This window comes from Sander vitreus, chromosome 7 (assembly GCF_031162955.1).
Source record: "Sander vitreus isolate 19-12246 chromosome 7, sanVit1, whole genome shotgun sequence".
Classification (NCBI taxonomy): Eukaryota; Metazoa; Chordata; class Actinopteri; order Perciformes; family Percidae; genus Sander; species Sander vitreus.
The window spans coordinates 15,502,427-15,517,379 of record NC_135861.1 but is presented as its reverse complement, the minus strand read 5'-3'; positions in this window follow the sequence as shown (position 1 = coordinate 15,517,379).

Here is a 14,953-nt window from a genome sequence, read left to right as displayed (position 1 = left end):
TTTAGTTCAAGCCAGATATGTTCACATTTCTTTTTAGTGACAGCAAGTGTACACATTGCTAAAGACAGTAATGGCCATTATTTCCATTATTATCTGTCAGTCACTCAATATCTCGATCCAAATGTGCCTATTATATGTAAACATATCCAAATTCAGTTACCCAGGTGTTATTCTGCCAGCAGTAGCAGGTCTCATGTTTAAGATGTACACACAGAAAATGGTGGTGACGATAAAACTGTTGCAAGATTAGGACTATTACACGCTGCTCAACCAGTGTCCTGTACTTTTTATACTTGCAGCTCTTCACTAATAATCTTTGAAATAATGACTTAACAGTGTTGCTGAGCCTTGTTGTACAATATTCAAAGTCAAGAATTGTTTACAACTCAACTGTGGCTCTTAATATTGCCTCAAGGAAAAAGTAAACATTCATGGGGATCATTACTAAGTGAGTTTATTTTTTCTTATTTCATACTTTAAGAGAGTTTCATGGAATGACACTGGAGAACTAATGTTTACAGTGTTGTCTTGTTCTCTGAGAATGTGAACCTCATATTTCTCAGTGGTGTTATATTTTGTTTTGCGTTGGGAGCAAATGTGTTTACGTAATTCATGTTGATTTACGATCTTTGTTAGCCGCATAATGTTCTCTTACTCCCATTGCATTAGTGCTCTCAGAAGATTTGTGATGATACAGCAGAAATTAAGTCCAGAGGCAGTGAACTCCTATCACAGGCCCAGATCCATATTTGGCTTCTTTTTTTATTTATTTTTATAAGCAATGACATTTCTCCCTCAGAAGACAAAGCAGCATTTAATCTGCTGCCAAATTCACTTCATCATCAGAAATTAAATGAGGCAATTTAGTTACATAACACACATAAATACCAGAATACCTCTACAGAAAGCCATTCAAGCCAAAAGGAAATCATGAATATACATTGAATAATTTCTTATGAAATATATTTTACGGTGTTATGAATTACCTACTTATATATCTGATATATTTACTTTGCAGCAAACCTACTTCTCAAAGTGATTTGTTAATGTCACATTTTCCTTTAAAAAACAATCACAAGTTAATAATTACTCACAGAAAATGAATTAGGATACATATGTCATTTGGCTGGCATGTTAAGTCGGCATCAGCATGCAGCTCATATACTGTGAGTGTGATTGCAAATGTCTGTGAGAAGAAATAAAAAGTGGAGTTGGGGTCGTATGTTGTGTGCACATATTTCATCTAATTAATACTAAACAAGAAGGCTTCTTTGGCCATTTTACTAAGATTATAACAAGCTATATTTCCTCCATGGGGATTAAAACAAACCCTCAGCAGTAAAAGAAGAAAACAATTTCATATGAAATGAGCACAGTAATGACATGACAATGATATATTATGCAGTTGTGAAACATTACGTTATTATGAGAAATATTTTCCAGTCTAAAAAGTGTCTCTCCAACAATACAATGAATTATTTTCTCTCAGTGGAAATGGCTTTGATTATCTCTTCATTTTAAAATTTTCTTTGAGGCTGAACTCTAATTATGTACATAAGCCCCGTATAAAGAATATTCCAAAATGTGTTCAATTGTTGAAGTTGGCCTCTTTAGACAATCTGCATGTTTGTGCCAAAATGGCAGGAGGTTTGATAGTCTACCTTCATTTCACCTGATAAGTGCATCTGCCATGTGCTTTGTGACTTGGGATGTTATTTAGAGATAACAGCCACCTCTAGCATGTTGCATCTCTGGTTTCTTTCCATTCAGTTCCTATGAGACACATACTGTATGAGTTCTTGCCACTACTCCTGTTTTATCCCAGGTTGTTTACATACCTCTCTTTGACTTGCATGCTGAATAATTTCCAAACCAGGTGTTGGACATGATATTGTCGTCATACTGTGGTTTGTGAAATGCTTTGTAATGGATTGCCTTAACTGAAGATTAATAAAATATTGACAACTTTGGCAGAATACAAGATGTTTTTTTTGTGTTTGGTCACTATGAGATGAAAAGAGTAAGAAAGAACAGTAACTTTGAACACTTTACTCCAACTATTTAGTATTGCACTCCTATAACAAGGTTGGACTCATGATGGACAGTTTAATAAAGTATTAAAATCGATGCAGCAGAACCATAGATATCTTTTTTTATTCCACGCCTTTTTCTTCCTTGTTAAAACATTACCCATAATGCAGTTTGGCCTGAGATTCCAGTGTGTGGCTAGTAGCGGCTAATGTAGTCTTGATCTGTTAGCATCAAGCAGAGATGAGAAGCAGGCTACAGAGGTCTGATACGATCACCTCTTTCTAATTCCACACCAACAGATTCTTTTTTATTTTCAAACTTGTAGTCTTCAACTTCAAACATTTATCAGATTTCACGCAACTCATTCTGGAGCCACAATAGGCTTCATACAACTTTTTTTTCCACATAGGCTACAATATGCAGTAGTAGGCTACTCCCCCTGACCTGTAAACTATAGCAGGTTTATGGGAGGGGGCCACACTGAATAAGGGGCACCATAGAGGAGATTTAATATCATACAGTGGGCTATGCATCTGCCATTCTCCTGTACCTCTCTATTCTGGTGTTCCTACAAAAGTCAGATGAACAGACACTTTAAAACAGAGAAGCTTCTGTGCGTAGTCTCGTGTTCTTCTGTCTAAAGTGACAGTATGAAACAGAAGGACCCACATCTAAAAGTAGACATTTATATTTAGTTTGTTGATTGGAGATAACTGAATCATTTATTATCTTGGACTGTTCCATAAACAGACTTTGGTGTGTAAAATTCCCCCATTAGGCTCAGCTGTCTACATTTTGATGGATCCAACTGTCAGTGTGGGATAAAACATTAGAAAAACTGCTGTGATGAGATTTTATTGCAGCTTTTTGACAATCAACAAGATGGTTGATTTGTATCTACACATCTATCCCCCTGACAGACTAAGTGTCCAATCAGCGATGAACGCTGTCCTATTGCAGAATGTTTTCTCCTTTAGAAATGTGTTTTTCTCGCCCTAATGAGATGCACTGCTGACAAATCAAGCAGTCCACCTGGGGAGAGGGAGACAGCAGCTGGAGCTTTAAATTACCAGCCTAAGATAGAGCCAACACCTCCCTTGCCCACCCTCTTACTGCCTGAACAATAACCACCGACTGGCAGCCAGGAAGAAAATCAACAGCTAATGACATAGAATTATACCCTACTTACATGTAACATTTCACATGTATAATGTGCAAAAATCATTCACAAGAGATTTCTGCAAAGAACTAATTACACCAATTACTCTGAAGTTCTGGCAGGCAACATTTTATAAGCCAAATTAGATTTTGAAAAACCAGTCTCAATTTTTGTGCTAAGCTAACCCAGCTTCAGTCTTTTTCTTTAATATTTAATTTTCCAAATGGTAAAACGTATTTGACTGTTAACTTTGTGGATTTCCTCGCATATACCGGAGTCTAAGTTCATGCTCATGTACTGTATGTTAGCAAGACAGAAGTTAACTATTTGTTTTGTCTTTTGGCTAATTAGCTGTAAACTCGAGGCACTGGCTGCTTAGTCTTTTGTTCATCACCACTCACCTCCACACAAGCCTAGAAAAACTTTCTGAGGTAGGAGCTGGAAGGGACTGCTGACTTTCTACCTGCCTCTCTCTCTCTCTGTGTGTGTGTGTGTGTGTGTGTGTGTGTGTGTGTGTGTGTGTGTGTGTCGCGAGGAGACGAGAGAGAGATCGACAAAGTCTCATCTCCCTATCTGATATTTAGATTATATTTAGATATTAGATATATATATATATATATATATATATATATATATATACATACATACACACATACACATATTCATTAATAAAAAAGGGCACTTTCTCTCGAGGAAGAAAAAGGTCAGGTGCTCAAGCCCGTTTTGGTGTCTGCATGTGCCTGCTCACCACCACGATTCACCTGCCGCTGTTGTAGTGGCTATACAGTATAAATCATCATTAGGCTACCGATAAAGATTGATTTTAGAAGAACGAGTTAGTTTTCAGTGCACTGTAATGGAGCCAGAGTTGAGCAGTCAGTGGTTTCCCATTACCACCCACTGCTGAGATAATGTGTTGGAGATTTGTCAGCTGGGATTGCCGTTCATATAGAAAATAATAGTAATGTATCATCATTGAGATTCTCTGAAAAGAAACACAAACATGCGATATTTCTTTAACCCTTTTCATTTTACATTTAAACTAAAGGACAACGTGGAGATGCTGCCTACGTCACATCAATGAATATCACGTCTTCTGCCTTGAAGGGACGAAATGTGACATTAACACATTGACCACATACAATAATGACATCATGAACAAATACAAAATAGAGAAGAACAGACTTCTCAGAGGGGAGTCCGACATTTTGAATATCATTACATCCTGGCAGACTGAGTCTTATTTACTGTTTGATGCTGGAATCATATAAAGAGGCTGGAACAGCCTGTTCCTCATAAAAATGCCTTCCTATTACAGATAAAAAAAACAATGAATTTGAAAATGTCAGGGATATTTAGGGTATTGTATGTGATTCTACATGCCAGCACAAAACAGGAGAAAACTGAAGAGGTAAATAACCCAGTCCTCAACTATAGTATGCTAGAAAGTATTTAGGTGAATCCGTCAGTCGTCGGTTAATGAATTAGGCAATCAACAATATTAGTCCACAATCATGTGATTATTGATTCATTGTCAAATTTTAAAAGTCAAATTTAAGCAAAAATGACAAAGTTTTAGGCTCCAGCTTCTCAAATATGAATATTTGCTGTTTAAAAAAAACCTCTTATAGTAAACTGAATATCTTTGGGTGCTGACTGGACAAAATGTCTACTTTACATTGTGATCTAACATTTTCGTAGACCAATTAATCAAGAAAATAATCAGTTGAATTAAATTCAAATTCCTGGGCACACACATTATAGGAGGACCTCTCATGGACAACAAACACCACAGCCTTAGTCAAGAAGGCACAAAAGCGGATGTAACAGTTTTTTTTTTTTGTAAATCATTTTTATTGGTTTTCTTTTCAAGCTGATATTGTACAATGTCTTACAAATGACATTAGAATCATAAGACCCAAAAGGCACAACTCATTGGAACTCTGTTTAAATTCTGGGTCAAATTTTCGGACTTGAATACACTTACACACACACACACACACACACACACACACACACACACACACACACACACAGAGTACAGATTACAATTAAAGACTCACATGGAAAAGAAAAACAAAATACAAAACAAAAAACAAAAAGAGGCCTTTGTGAATGACATTAAATGTTATTTCCACTTACTTATAGCACACATAAACTACACACATCTAGAAGTGTACAATACAGATTACAGATTGGCAGAGGGGAACTGAATTGATTTCAGATGTTCAAGAAAAGGATTCCATATTTTGTAAAATTTAGTGGTGGAACCTTGCAATGTAGCCCTCATCTTCTCTAGCTTGGAGTAGGACAAAAGATCTCTCAGCCAGTGATAAACTGTGGGAGGAGTGGAGGATTTCCATCTGAGTAAGATCAATCTCCTAGCCAATAGGGTGGCAAATGCTATAAAGTCAGCCTTGAATTTAGGCACTACTAGGGTAGAGGGCATCACTCCAAACAGGATAGTGACTGGGATATGGTCAGAGGGCACATTTAATATAGTAGACAGGGTATTGAAAATTTCAGTCCAAAAATTATGGCGAGTTGGGCAAGTTAAAAACATATGAATTAAGGAGGCTGGAACCTACTGGCATCGATCACATAGGGGGTTTATGTGAGGGTAAATCCTAGAGACCTTCTCTTTGCTCCAGTGAGTGTGATGGAGAATTTTAAATTGTATTAGTCCATGTTTGCCACAAAAAGAGGAGGAATGGACACAATACAAGATTCTCTCCCAAATATCCTCATCAAACACTTCAAGATCCTGTTCCCAGAGTGTCTTAATGGAAGACAAGGAATGATTGCTTTCAGAAAAGATTCTACCATACATGTACGAAATGAAACCCTTCTCTCTAAAAACTGGCTTTAGAAATATGTTTTGTTGTGCATCTTGTGGTTTTGAGGGGAAATTAGGAATTTCAGCTTGAACAAAGCTAAGGATCTGTAAATATTGAAAAAAAATTGCTTTTTTTCAAGGAACATTTTGCTGTCAGCTGCTGAAACGAGGCAAAGGTTCCTTCTATGTACAAATCACTGAAAGAAGGGATACCTGCTTGCGCTCATGCAGAGAAGGCCTTGCCCATCAACGATGGGGGGGAATGAATGGTTTTGTTTAATAGGGGCATGAAGCAAGGAAGGAAGAATGGCAAAATTAAGTTTGAATTGCCTCCAGATTTTGAGAGTAGTCCCAACCACTATGTTCTTTGTGTATCATACAGTAAGAGAGTTTCCTGGAGAGTATAAGAGTGTCGGAAGAGAGGACGGTTTACAGGAAGTCGCTTCAATACTAAGCCAGGCAGCAGTGTGTTCCGGATCGGTGGCTTGCAGCCAGTAGTGCATCACACGCAGATTAGTAGCTCAATAGTAGTATTGGAAGTTGGGTAGAGCAAGACCACCATAACACTTTGGTCTAAGTAAGCTTTGCGAAGTCTTCGACGCTGTCCCTGCCATAGGAACTCTGATATCAAACTATCTAGTTTATGGAAGAATACTTTTGTTTAGTAGACTGGTAGACATTGAAAGAGGTAAGAAAATGTGGGTAAAATATTCATTTTAATAGAGTTAACACGTTCAGCTACAGATAGGGGAAGTAGGGACCAGCGCTTTAGAACTTGTTTGGTTCTAGTAAGCAAAGGTTCAAAGTTTGCTCTAAAGAGGTTTTCAAAAGGTATCTGTATTTTGAATACCTAGGTATGTGAATTTATTAGAAACAACTTTAAATGACACTTTTTGTGATGGGAAGTTGTGACCAGCTGCATTCAAAAGGGAATAGCTCGCTTTTGTCATAGTTGACTTTGTAGCCTGAAATTACTCCCCCATATACATGTCAGCATTAATGTGCATTCATTTAATTATTTATTTATACACAATGCACTTTAGTGAGTATGGATGGATGATGAATGGGAACATTTATTTATATATATTTGAGCCCAGTACTTGAGTGCACCAGAATTCTTTTTTTTTTTTCAATGACAATAACGTCTCTCTCTGTATTTATCTCTTGATAATGAAAATTGTTAATTGCTGCCTTAAATAAACTTGTTTATGATACATTATTTTTGCATATAGGAGGGGGAAAGAGCAAAGGTCAGAGTAATACTTATAGTAAATTAAAATATATGATACTGCGTGCTTTTATAGGATAAAGATATGATTTTCCTTTCTTGGCTGATGTATTAGTTACTGTTCAGACTACTCTCCCCCCCTTATTAACCCTCTTAATAATTCAAAATAATTGAGCTGGAGGACTTGTCAGATGAACTGATAATATGATATTATCAACATAACTATTAACTGTAAACAGTCATATCATGGCAAACATCTTTTTGGTGTCACTATTTTTATCTCTTTTCTTTATATATAATAAATCTAACAAGGGAAGGTTGAATTGAGGTATAACTGGGAGGGAAAAAAAAAAAAAAATTATGTCCTCCCCCTAAATAATTTTCCCACAGTCCCTTAGGACTGTGAGGACCTCCACACTGACTCAATCTCACGCAAATCAAATGGCTGTTACATCTCCGAGTCCTGCCATAAACCATTTCAGCGGTGAGAACCATTCCCTAGTTGATACGTGCCATTTAGCAACAAGCTGAAAAGTGCACACAATGCCCAGCTTAACCAGCCCTGGCAAACAGTAAAAAGGCTTTGGAGATTTCAAATAAGTGAAAGTAGGTGGTAGTTTCACACAGTGCTCAGATAATACTTCCTACACTGACAGCTACTCTCTCTGCTGTGCCCTCTGCATGTATTTACTATACACCTTAGATTACCTCTTCAGTGACTCCGGGGCTGTAATCTCTGTGGCTAGAGGAGAAGGAGAAGAGGAAGCGAGTAAAAGAGAACATATAAGAGAGAAAGGATGATGAAGGGGAGGAAGGCGAGTGGTGACTTAATAAGCAAAAGGGGAATCGGAGGGGAAGAAAAGCTGGCAGGTGGAGAGAAGACACAGAGGGTGGGAAGCTGGAACGAGGAGTAAAGGAGATTAGAGAGAGCACAGAGGAGGGAGACAGAATGTAGCGAGGAAAGACAGTGAGGGGGACAAGGAGAACGAGGGAGAGCAGTAGGAGCCCCCATAGGGAAGCACTGTCCTGTGAGTCATCCACAAACAGCTGGATCTGGGCCTGTGTAAACCAGAGACTCCCTCCTATGGTATTATGGGATAGTAACAAAGAAAGAGAGAGTGCTGAATTTTATTAAGAGAAAAATATAGCCTTGATTTCTCCTGGTGAAATCAAGGCTGCCTGATTGAAGCTATTTTGATTTGTGAAGAACGTGATGAATGTGTTAGACCGTACACTACGCTGCTGTCGTTTCTTGTGGTGCTCAAAATCTTGATACATACAATTTGATGTTTCCAGTATGAGGCTGAGCATTGTGGAAAACTTTGATGGTTTGTGGAAAAGACTAAAATGAGAGAGTTCTATCATGAAAGTCACAAAACAATAGCACCATTCCTCACAATATTTTTTTTTGCTGGAGTTTGGCAGCTTTTACCTCTGCTGCCCAAATCCTTTTCTGTCCTTCTCTCCAGTCAGAGATGTTTTGTGACTGCTGTGCTCAGTCTCATCCCTCTTACTCCTGCTCATCCTTGTGTGTTTACCCCCTCAGAAGACACACCAACACATACTTTGCCATATCGGTGTGTATATAACCCCTCACACAAAAACGCTGGCAGAGGCAACAGAAATAGCAGTAGACTGTGCGAAATGAAACAGCCTGTGCTGCTGTGTGGGTGTGACACAGCTCAGCTTCATTGTTCCAACTCTCTGCGACAGTGTGGGAAAGAGGGACTGAGAGAAACTGCTCCAAAGTGCAAAAAAACAGTGGTTTTCTTATTTTTAATCCAGGCGCTGGTCTTCCGACATCACCTATACTGAGCTCTGAGGTGGAGCGTCTCCCACACATAAGCTAACAACTGATTCAGCATTTTGACACTTTAAAGTGGAAATTAAATGAGGTTTTCTCTGAGTTGAAAGTGTGCTCTGTTGCTCATTGGTTTTGCCTCCAGGAAAGTCTTTGTTTCAGCTGTGTCAAGTTGATACATTTGGTTTAACTGTGTCGTTCTCTTCGTCAGACCAGTACAGTCAAGACAAGATGTGATGCTTCACTGGGGTGAGGACTCCTTCTGCATCATGGATAAATGTTTCTCTAAACCTCCAAAACCCAACCTTGTGGAAAATACATTTGCATGTAAGCAATATTTCCTAACCCACCTTACTACGGTGGCCGACAGGGGAAAACACCCTGCAACTTAAGAAAACACATGCAAATAGACAAGCAAATTAAGAAAACTTCATTAATTTGACAACACATGTGCAGCATTCAGCAAACTCACTGCAAATACACACAACCAAATACATAAACACGCTGCAAATATGAAACGATGCAAAAAGAAAAGCACACAAACCCAGAAAACAAATGCAACAAACGCAGCATCCAGATTACACAACGGAAGTTCTCCAGCTAAGTGGAACAGAGAGAGAGAGAGAGAATAAATATTAAGTCTATGTTTGGTGGGTGTGTCTCGGCTCAGGTCACAGGTGATAACCAGCAGAGACGTCTGTAAACTCACGGTAATAAAACATTTAAAACTGCATCAGTGTTTAACGTTGACATTTGTTTAAGCCATAAATACATGAGAGGGTTTAATTTCCAGGTCCGAAATGCGCATTACTGAAGTATAGGCCTCCTCAAGTGTAATATTGTGATTATACAAAACGGTTAGCAACAAAATAAGTGATCAATCTGTATTCATATTGTGGAGCAATTCGCTCTTGAAATACAAAAACCAGACAGGATTTCTAGTTCCCTCCCCGTTTAGTAAACCAGCCAATTTAGCGTGGGATTTATCAAACTGAATAAATCCCGCTCGCACATAAACACAAAACTGCTTTGCTAACTCCAGCGTGTTGTAACTAAGACATCTGCTGAAAAAAATTATTGTATTCATTAACATGATTGCCGTACTGTTTAGTTCACAAACATCCAACACACCAAAGTACAAAGACATAGCGGACCAGACGCAAGCTTTTATTTTGAAAAGCCGAAGCATGGAGATGGCACGGGAGCATAGACTGTATATTAATAGATTATAAGAAGAATTTAATATACAGTCTATGGATTTCTCCAGGCTGCAGCCATACTCGACTAATAAAAAGGCAGAGCGTTCTCTCCCCGTGGGGTCCAAAATCCAGCTGTTCCACTAGCTGCTCCCGCTAGAGGTCTGGAGAACTTCCGTTGTGTAATCTGGATGCTGCGTTTTTTGTTGCATTTGTTTTCTGGGTTTGTGTGCTTTTCTTTTTGCATCGTTTCATATTTGCAGTGCGTTTATGCATTTGGTTGTGTTGTGTGTATTTGCAGTATGTTTGCTGAATGCTGCGCATGTGTTGTCAAATTAATGAAGTTGTTTTCTTAATTTGCTTGCGTTTTGTCTATTTGCGTGTGTTTTCTTAAGTTGCAGGGCGTTTGCCCCTGCCAGCCACCATACCCTACTGAAAGCAAGATGAGAAAAAATGCCCCATGTTACAATAATTTTAGGTTGATTTTCTAGTCAGTAAAGATCGGTGGTGATCGGGTTCACTGGGTGCTGAAAAGCCACATACATGTTAAGGTTGCCTATGACTGCACAGATAACAATCAAGTACTTGCAGTTGTTGAAGTGTGGAGATCATTTTATTAATTGAAAGTAGCAATACTTCAACATTAAAATATTTCATACAAGCAAATGTCCTGCATGTCATAACTTAAGGACACAAGTACCAGCAGCAGAATCCATTTAATGGTTGATTTGATAATTACTAACCCTGCGTTACCTGAAATCTTGAAGAAAATTCAGTTTCTCGCATGTCTCCACGGTGAACGAAGAACATAGTATTTTCTCAGTTTTTAAATTCTTTGGGGGCGATTTTTCTCATTTGCTTTTAGCAGGGTAAGGTGGGTTAGAAAATATTGCTAGTGCATTTTCCACAAGGTTGGGTTTTTGAGGTTTAGAGAAACAGTCATCCATGAGGCAGGAGTCCTCACCCCAGTGAAGCATCAAATCTTGACTGCACCGGTCTAAAGAAGAGGAAGACAAAGTTAAACCAAATGTATCAACTTGACATAGCTGAAAACGAAGACTTTCCTGGAGGCAAAACCAATGAGTAACAGAACAGCCTTTCAACCTCAGGCATCAGAGAAAACCTTATTCCTTTAAGGTTTTAAAAGTACTCATCAGGCAGCAGAATGACCCCATAATTATCACTGATGAATTAATATGAAAGCATTTTAATGTTGCAGTTGGTTTAGGTAAAGCTAATTTGAACAATGTTATCTGTTGGTAGTTTTGCACAATATTTCATAAGGTTAACTTAATCTGCAAAATAATTTATATAAAAGTAGCACAATTACTGTGGAAGAGCCAAATTGACAAACACACAAGCAGTGACTAGAATGAAGAGCAAGTCTGTTGCGTTAGCTTCCCTATTTGGCAGACCAATCACTATTGTGCTACCTCATGGATAGTTATTACTTTAAGGGTTTAAATGACCAAATGGGGATGGGACAGAATATGCTGTATTTCTTAAACCATTCATCCATTACCGTATGACTGTCACACTCACATTAGGGTCGAAAGTCAACACTAACAATACATTTGTTGCAACATCCAGACTCCGATCACAAAGAAATTATGAACAGATCCTGTTGCTGTCCTATTCAAAGAGTAAGGGAGCTTCCTTTCTTACTACCAGTGAATCTGGTGACAATTAGTGATTAAGTGCTTCAACACCTAGAACAAAAGCTTGGCGTGCTAGCCTGTCATGTGCATTAACATTTTTTATATGTGGGTCTTGAGGTTAAACCAAATTCTAGTCCCCAGTAACAGCTGAATAATGTATTGAGAGCTCTTGCTGGAAAAGAGCTATACATTACACAGCAAGATCCTTCTCATTCTTTACAACACTAGGAGAACAGAAAAACATCCAACACACACGGTGATCCTGGGTGGATTTTGTTGGCAAGATGCTAACAAAATTGCCCAGCAGCAATTCTTTCTGCAGGTAAAATTGTAATCTCAGACCCATGTAAGGTAAGCAGAGTCTGTTAATCAGATCATCACCCTTAATGGAAATAGTAACTTGAAGGGAGAGTTAAGTGCATTGCAACAGTCCCCTCATTCAGTTTTACTCCTGGTAAAAGGGCTTGGCCTTGCACGTAGCAGCAGGATTTCCACTTTGAAGTAATGGTGTGTGAGGAATCCCATACTTTAGCCCCAATACCCTGCTGTGATGCTACGGGGCTATGTGACATGCCATTTCCTCTCATTTCCTGGCCTCACTGCCAGGGCTTCTTATTATCTCATGGTGTAAAAGTGCATTTTTCCTCCAAAATTCTTATTTTGTCAAACATGTTTTCAGTTTTTGCAGTACAAGTGCACTGCCTTAAAATAGAATTTGGGGCTTAAGGGAGAAAAAAAGCAGGCTTGTGTAAAATATGCAGAGTCTTAATGCAAATTCAAACTCGGGTGTTGTCTTCTCCTGATTACAATTTAACCAAATTTTTAAGAGCACAAGAGTCCCCCCTCTGCTTCCAAGAAACATTACAACTGACTATAATCTAAGACATCACTGAACTAAAAATCCATTGTGCTCTTTTAGTCCTGAAGTCCCTGTAGAGCAGGTGATGTCATGTGTAGGAAGCTGGGGCATCTCACTTGCTTTACCTTCCCAAGTTCTTTCCATGCCACTTTATACTTCTACTCCTAAGTATAATTACTTTTTAAAAACTCAATTACATTTGACAGCTTTAGTTGCTCTACAATTTATAAAATAGGCTGCTTTGTTATAGACCAACCTATCCAGCTAGTCTGACAAGCCAGACCCACATCAAGATGTTGGGTCTGGGAACTCACCATTGACGGAGCTCAATCCGAGGGGCGGGATAAACGGTTGTCTTTCAAATTCCCTCTGCACGCAATAGGATAGCGCTACAACCAGGGAGAGCAACGAAGAAGGTAGCAAAGCTAGTTGATAGATTAAACTTGCCGTATCCGGTCGTCAAAACTCCAAACATCTTCCTTTTTAGAAGGATTCCAGTGCCGTGCTTTGTTCTTTTCTCAAAGAAAAGCTTAACTCCAAGTCTTCCAGAAGACCTCTGTTCCCAGCAGCAGCCATAAGCCCGCCTACCGACTCTATACATGGTGTGATTGGCCTGACCAGAGTTTGGTTTTTCCAGCTTGCAAGCCAACAGAGAGTGCCTAGACCCCCCTGGCTGCAAAATAAATTTGCGGCCACTAGGGTGCGTCTAAATTTCTAGGCTACTTGTTAAGGGTGGTGGGAAGGTTGAACCCACGGAGGTTCTGGGCGGCTGGTCAGCTCTGAAACACTGGTAACACGGGTCAGCTCTGGAACACTGGTAACACGGGGCAGCGCGGGCTCGAGGCCGCTGGACAGCACAGGCTCTGGGCTGAAGAGAGGGTGAAGCAGGGCATGGCATCGGGAGCCATGTTGTCTTCTTCCCCATCTCCACGGTTCCCAGGGAATATGGCTAGGCGAGTTCCGTCAAAGGATTGCTTACAGTCGGGGGTATCTGCAGAACCGGCAGCTGCTGAGCTGACAGACAAGAGGTCAGGGGAGCTGCTACTTGGTGGTGGTGGAGAAGGTTGAACCCAACTGCAGAGATGACAGGCAAAGTATTGAGCTTGAGTCTTTATTTTATCAAAAATCCATGAAAAAAAAACGGCCACAAAAACGGCAGGTCAAAAAAAACGAGGAAACAAGATGAACAGGAACCAAGAAAATACACAGAGAACAGGCAGGGAAACACACAGCACACTGACATGCTACAAACAACAATCTGACAATTGAAAACACAAAGACTAAATACACAGGGTAACGCGTTAACACAAGACAGGTGACACAAGGGCTGGGAAACAGGTGAAACACATTAGGGCTGGACAGAACAATCAAAAAAGGCGGGAAAACACAAGACAGGAAGTAAAGCCAGACAAGACAAGACAGAAAACCAGACTATCAAAATAAAACAGGAAACTAAGCAAAATACAGAACAGAAACAGACTACCAAAATAAGATAAAGCACCAAAACCATAACACTACTATCCAACAGCAGGTAGAGCTGAAACTATTAGTCAATAACTGATTACAGATTGACAGTTAATTAATTTGCAACTATTTTGATCATTTGTTGAAATCATTTTTCATGCAGAAATGCATTTCATGGCTCCGGCTCCTCAAATGTGAGGATTTGCTGCTTAAAAGTAATTTTAGTTGTATTTGTTATATTCATATTCATTTGTTATTCTTATTTTTTCATTCTTATTATTTTGAGGTTTGTACTATTGATTGAACAAAGTGAAGGTGTCACGTTGGATTCTTGGTAATTGTGATGGCATCTCTCCCTGCTTGCTTTTGAATCAGTCGATTTATCGTGAAACAATCTAGAGATTAATCTGTTAAAAAATAATCATTATTTGGCATTTCTATATAAATTACTTAAAACTAGCATCACCCTGAGCAGCTGCAACAGTAAAATACATTAATATATCAGTAATAATAATCTAATGATATATAATAGTATAACAGTCAAAATGGTAATGTTTCTGTATTTACTGTAATATTTTTAGTTTTAATACTTTAAGTACATTTCTCTGATTATACTGTTACTTATGTCACATTTTCAATGCATATGACTTGTAATGGAGGATTTTTACAGAGTGGTATTAGTACTTTTACTCCAGTAAAGGATCTGAATACTTCCTCCACC